The 7,506-nt window shown below is 32.2% G+C and overlaps 1 long non-coding RNA gene across 1 annotated transcript; it reads right to left on the bottom strand.

Annotated features, from left to right (window-relative positions):
* Positions 1 to 3,137: 3,137 nt before the first annotated feature.
* Positions 3,138 to 6,428, bottom strand: LOC122141671. The gene is made up of 3 exons (XR_006157992.1): positions 6,158 to 6,428; positions 5,221 to 5,527; positions 3,138 to 4,980 (listed from the first exon to the last, which is right to left on the bottom strand). It is a non-coding gene; the product is annotated as an uncharacterized LOC122141671 (long non-coding RNA).
* Between the last annotated feature and the right edge of the window lie 1,078 nt (positions 6,429 to 7,506).

Here is a 7,506-nt window from a genome sequence, read left to right as displayed (position 1 = left end):
TATTCACATGATGTACGACAGCAGTCCAGTATTTTATCTCATACTTGCACTTTTCAGCGCAATCAATCACTTGTTTTGCAAAATACAAATGTTATAATCTCACTGTAGTATCTGTAGGTGGTACTTGCCCTTTCCGGAGCTCCTATATAGCGAGAGTAAATCACAGCAACAGTAACCAGCAGAAGAACAACAGCAAGACATGTTCTGCTACAACACCTAAAGACAGACCTGAATCTGAAACAGATAAAGACAGACAGTCATTAGTGTGAGTGAATCTGACACTGTGTTTGTATCATATTCATTGGACAAATCTGAACATATTACTGACAGAGATCAGTGGAGGAATATACAGGATGTTGCCCTTTAGAGCAATGCGCATTTAGAAATAATCTAATATATGGAGTTCAGTCTTTTATAAATAGATGCGAAAAGAAAACATACTCATGCCGGAGTCTTAACGCATGAAAACCTGTAAAAGCAGGGAACAAACTCCCTGCAGCATTTCTAATATCAGTTGCACAATGAAACATAACCAGTCTGAGTGACATGTTATGGGGGTGCTTTGCTTGTGTGGCAGGAAGTGAAAATCTTTCATGTATGAAGAACATCATGAATTAAGGACAGTATCAGGACATTTTGGCAAAGAATCGTGATGTCTTCGGTGCGTAGATTCAAGCTTATGATCAATAACTTTCCTACAGGACAATCATCCCAAAGTATACATTCAAATCTACTGTAGCTTGGCTTAGGGACTGTTGGTAGAATGCTCTTGACCCAGCTTGTTTAGTCTCCAGACTTAAATCTCATTAAAAATATTTGGTTGAAGTTGAAGAAAGCAGTGGTAATGTGAAAACCAAAGATTATCTAGTGATCTGGAAGCTTTTTCTAGTAAGGAATGGGGCAAGATTGCAGTAAAGAGGTGAACTTTACTTTAAATTCTCAGAATCACTCAAATGTATTAATACACTTCCTCTAATAGATTACTTAAGGTTTGAATTGGTGTCATAAAATGTTCCTTACGGCAGTAAAATATGTCTTGCAAGTCAAGGGGTTTGAATAATTTTGATAGCAAATGTGTTGTGTATATATATTTACTTTATTACAGTACAAACATTAGGGCTACCTTGAATTATACATGGCAGCTGGACACCCCTTGTGTGTGTGTGTGTGGACTACATATATAGGCCTAGGCTGTGTATAAACATAAATTTAGTACCCAAATGACAAAATAAAAATGGCTCTCGAATGGCATTGTTGTGCTTACTAAAATAACTAATAACATTACTGTCATCCACTCCAGTCAAATGCCCCCAGGAAACAGCAAGCACACAGATAACAGAAATGGGGTCATTTTCACTATGTAGTGGTCTACAGAACGCAAGGCTGTGTAGTTTTTTTATTATTATTTATTTAAAATTACACATTTTAAATTAAACAGAAGAAGGAAAATTATACATTTACATGCTTAAGGGTTATTTCAACCAAACATGAAGTGTTGCCTGTGTGGAAAGTGACTGTGCATGGTCCTTCTTGGGGTCCTTCACAAAAACGAGTGAGCGCCATTTAAAAAATGAAAATAGGCCCTATATAATATGCACTGTTGCTTAGTATTAAATTATAGCTTCAGTTACATGATATTTGTAGGGCCTAAGTAGCCTTAGTTTTATTTTTTCAAAATTAGCCTACGTTTTTATTTTATTTTATTTTTCTGGATTCAGTTTATTTGATCTCTCTAGATGATTATATTAAATTTTAACAAACAATAATTAATTAAAATCATGAAACTTGTTTAATTTAACTGCAATTTAGAGCCAATTAAAAGTTTAAAAAAAATGTAATTGTTAAGGCCCAACTTTTGCGCTTTTCATTTGAATTTTTCTCTATTCCCTTTTAATGGTTTAATCAAAAACATATCCAATTAATTGAATTCGTAAAAACTAATTTATAATTTTTTTATACACAAATAGGTCCCTATGAAATGTTATTTTTATTTTTTAATTTTATTTACTTTTTTTTCCTGTGTTGTGTATTTACATTTTTTTCAGGTAATCAAATGAAGGCAAAAACATTAATATTTTATTCCAATGAATTAAACAACCCCTTTTAATTTTTGTACATTCAAAGTGCTACACAAAAGAAGTATTAATCTCTTATTTACACGTGCTATTCTTTGTTTGTTATGAGAGGACTCACGAGCGTGCATTCGCCAATATGCTATTATTTTGCAGTTTGTAGGCCTACATGTCAGAAAATCCCTTGCTCACAAATATTTCAATGCAAATACTGCATAACCATGCCACGGCGGGCCTGTCTAAAAACTAACCATATGACTGATATCTGTTCTAAAAAAAAGTTTGGTAAAACAGGAAACACAGGAAAACTTAGCTTATTTCATGCAATTTACATTTGTTTAAAAGTGAATGTTTATATACAGTAAAAGGAAAAACAATAATAATGATTATCTTAGAATGATTTGCCAAATTTTCAGTGTTCCTTTAACCATTGGTTTTTGGAGAGATCACAGTTTCAAGATGTCAGCTGGAAAGAGACCTTTAAGATCTCCAGACATTTTGTGTATCACTAATAAATTTAGAAAGGTATCCTTTAAGATTGTTCATCATATGTATGAGTCTCTTATTGCTTTCCTTATTTCATTTTATTTTTTGTTTGTTTATTATTGTATTTGTTTTGATGTAATTAATATTTTATTGCATTTGTATGTTCTTTGTTCTAAAAAACGTGTAACGATCAGTCCACCAAAGGCGAGCGTAGATGAACCCAAGTGCAGTTTATTTACAAGGTGATAATCCAAACATAATCCAAACAAGATATACAGATTTGACTTGACAAGGCACGAAACAGACTAGACTCACCAACAGCAGGTTACAACGTTAATACACGACAAGCGACAATGGCAAAAACATGACTACTTATAGTAAACAATGAGGGTAACATGACAAGAACAAACCAATGGGAACAAGACACATGACTAAAGCAACCAATGAGTAAACAGAACTGATAAATCACATGACAAGAAAAAAACAATCAGAACATGACACAAAGAAAAAGAGGAACCAATAGCAGGAATACACAAGGGCAAGGGAAGCATGACACAAACAGCATAAATCAAATTACAAAATAAAAGACATGACAACAAGAACATGAAACAAACCCCAAAACAGACATTTACAAACTACAATAAAAAAGACCTTTGTGGTGACAACGACTTTCTTCTCCTTCTTCTTCTTTTGTTTATTGGTGGTTGGCATACCAGCATTTAGGTGCATTACCGCCAACAGCAACGCAGAAGGACTACTCTTACTAACTAAAAAAATTTAGATAAAAAAATACTTACATAAATACATACAGTACATAAATAAATACAAACTATTATAACTAAATACATAAAACTCGTATTAATTAATTACTTAATTATATTCTCAAATATAATGTTGTTGCTTTTATATACTGCAACACCTCATCTTTAACACCTTGTTTTCTTGCCAACAGGATTTTTTAATGACATGTCTTGGATTCCTTTTTCCTGCAATTTTATGAACAACAACATTTGCCTTTCATTTTCATAATCTGTACAATATAATTCCACGCATACCCTACCACATTGTTTTTTCACTGTTTCGTGCTGGAACTTCAAGAAAGCAGATGTAAAGTCTTTCAGAAATTAAAGCAATAGACGCCAACATAATTTGACCTCTAGAAGAAAGATTCATATTTTCACAAATTACTTAATAAGCTATTCATCTTATTTTGAAATGTTCGGGGAAAGTATACAAAATTAGCAGAAATGCAAAAACCAAAAGAAGGGGAAAAAATTGATTGCCTGATATATATTTAATAAAGTTTGAACACTACACTCCACAGCAATAAAGGTAATGTAGCTGTCCACTGGGGCGGTACCTTTTTTATGTACCTTTACAATTAAGGTAACAATATGGACTCTTTAGGTACAAAAGAGCGACATCTGGTGTGTGTAACACAACCTCAATAGCAAGATAGCTCCACTTTTCCAAAATGAATTACAGTTTGATTTGACACTGTGTTCAGGATTGAGTTGATTAAAGGAAAAGTTAAAGTTTCGTGTTTCAGAGTTTTAAACAGAGTTTTGAACTCGAATGAACAGAAACAATGATTACTATAAATGGCATTTATTTACATTTAGCCTAGTGTTTATGACACACTCACTAAAACCATTTAATGACAAACAAACACACAAATACCAGCCCATTATGAGTCAGGTCTATGTTAATGACATTTATTACATGCATATTAAAAGATCTTTTAAGATTGTTGTTTCAGAAAAGAAAACATATTGTTCATTATGTGGATCAAAATTTAAGGCACTTTCTTTTGTCAAAGTTTCAGTATAATAATTCCCCTAATAAAATCTGTGATAGGCTATACATTTTTTTTTTTTTTTTTAGAATTTTGCCATATAATTTTAGCATTTTAGCTCTGATATTAAAATACCTTTTATGAAAAACATTTGTAACAATAACCAACTTGTCTTTTTCGCATCACATTAAAACAATGGTATTGTCTATATAAGAAATCTCACTTGGATTAGGAGACTTCGGCACCACTACACCCATTCCTCTTTGAAGACAACACAAATTCACAGAAGATAAAAACAATTGGACACTGATATTATTTAAGGACCAGCAGCTAAAGGCTTTATAGCACTGTGAGCTCAACCACAGAATCCTATTGATGCTTGTTTCTTCTAGAATCACATAACAGTACACAAACAGTCATATATAATACTGGCTTGTAAAATATGGCAAACACTGAATCTGTCACCGTCTAACATCTGGGGGAAACGTGTAAAGCTATCAAGTTAACACAAGTCTCCAGATGATACAACGCTGGAACTGTTGTATAAATTGTAAGCATTGTTACTCCACGCAACCGATTGCAACAATTGCATTTGCTCTGGCACTTGTCCTCTGAATTCAGCAGATTCTGAAAGGGAAATGTTGATTTGTGTGACATAAAAGATATTTTTTAAAAGATGTGATTGAGTAATGAAATGAGTGTCAAACAGATATATTTATATAACACAATAAGCCATTTAAAATCAGTGGTGCTTTTTGTTAGGAAACTAATTTTAAATCAGAGATCCATGAACCAGGAATGAGCACTCCTTCACAATGTTGATATAAAATAAGATCATTATTAAACAAAAAGATTTGGCCTACTCACCAGAGACAATAACATAAATCTCATGAATGAGGTTTTTCTACTTCCAATGATCTTTAGCTTATAGAGTCCAGCGTGTTGAGTTGTGATGTTTGTGATGGTCAGATCCAGTTTGTTGATCCACATTCAGTCTGTCTCTGAAATCAACATCAGGAACATCATACATAGTGATCTCGGTCTCCTTAAATTTCCCTATAGGAGACTTTTCCTTTCCAAACTTCCATACGATTGCATCATTTGTCTGTATTTTAGTATCAGACTTTAGAGTGACAGAACCCCCCTCGATCACTACCACTGACTTTCACTTCATCTGTATCAGCAGCACAGAGAAATACAGAAATTAGGACAAGAGGAAAACAAACAGTAAACAGAAATGAACAAAATCAGGTTAATTCGCTCCAAATCTGTGTAAGTGAACTTCTAAGTTCATAATATGTGTAAAATTCTGTTTACGTTCTTTTATCTAATCAGGACACTGTTTTGTTTTTTGAGCGCTGCCTGTGCAATCACATCTTCATTTTTTGGTTTTGCCCTCCCTCTACACTCATAAAAATTTAACAGTGTCCGTGTTATGTTCACAGATTTAATCTCAGTCACTAAACCCTCAGAATACTGTGTACATTTCACAGCTATAAATTCATATTCAAATAATATACTAAAAAGATTATATGGGATCGGCTTGGCGAATCAATAATGTTTTCTATCAGAAGTTTGTATATCATCATGTCTCTTTTATAGTTGCTGTAATTCAAACTTCAAGCCTGACCAGACTGGAAGACTAGCTAAGACCAGGTTCAACAGGTCAATAAAAACTGTTGTGCTTTCAGAAGATCACCATCATAGTCATAAAGTACACATATGCATACACATACACACACAGTTTTTACACATTTAAACCTTTAAATAGTTTTTCCATTGATTGTATAATTGTAATATTTACATTCTAGTTAGAGCTCTTCCAGCGATAGTAAATACACAACAGCAACTATAGTCGCAAACACCAGCAGAACAACAACAATCCCTGCTATTTCACCTGAAGACAGACGTGGTTCTGTAATGATAAACACTAGTGTTAAAAAATTAAATCAATACATAAAATATTAGTATGAACATACAGTGAAATCTACTTTATGTTCAACTTAACTTTTTTAATGTTCACATTCATTTAAATAAACAATTTTAATAAAAAGTGATTGTGTTAAGTATCAAAATCATTATGTTAATATGACAATCATAAATAATGTTGTGTTAACAATGTAAATGATAACAATACTATTTATATATATATATATATATATATATATATATATATGATATAATATATTTCATAGTATTTTGCACCACAATTTTTGAGAGTCTAACAAACAAGAAATGTTATGCTAAAAAAATTGTTTATGTAAATTTAGGACTGTTTAATAGCTCTAAATACAATATTACCATTAACAGATTTGATGACTCACCAACTGACAGTAACAATGAATCTCTGGTGTACAGTATGTCTGTTGCTGTTGATTCTCATAAAGTCCAGAGTTTGAGGTTTTGCATTCTGTTATAGTGAGAGATCCTTGGTTATTAAGCTTCAGTTTGTCTCGGAACTTCATCATCACGTCATATATATAGAATATTTGGCCTGTTTTATTGATTTCAGCTATGACAGTGTCTCTAAACATCCACAGTATCAGATCTTTGTACTTGAGTGTCATCAGTGTGTAGAGTGACAGATTCTCCTTCCATCACTGACACAGTCTTCATTTCACCTATGATAACAAACACATGAAGAACAGATTAGACGTCACTCAAATACATACAGAAAGATTAAACAAATGTTGCAGTTAAAACTTGTACTAATAAAGAGAAGGAAGATGAATAAAATAAATCAAAGTAAATTATCAATTGGGCAGGGAATGGTGTACTTCATTCCCCAAGAACATATTAAGATTAAATAATATATAAGAATAAATAAATATATATATATATATTCAGACCAGATATCCAGGCTTAGTGGCTTTATATTAATATATAAAATTAGTACTAGTAGGAATATAAAAATTGACAGCAAAATTTTCTTCCTTTAAAAATACCATGAAATTGACGTTTAATGCTGGAAAGCTTGTAACTCTTTATCACACATTCAAGTTGGAAAAAATAACATCCAAGTAACATAAAAACAATAATTATCATTATATTGTGAATAAAACTCAAAACTTAAACTCAAATACTCAAACTTAAAATAATGAAATTAGGTTTATACTTATTTAAACACTCTCAGAAAATAAATTACAAAGCTCT

This window comes from Cyprinus carpio, chromosome B22 (assembly GCF_018340385.1).
Source record: "Cyprinus carpio isolate SPL01 chromosome B22, ASM1834038v1, whole genome shotgun sequence".
In the NCBI taxonomy this organism is placed as follows: Eukaryota; Metazoa; Chordata; class Actinopteri; order Cypriniformes; family Cyprinidae; genus Cyprinus; species Cyprinus carpio.
This window is presented reverse-complemented; position numbering and strand designations above follow the sequence as displayed.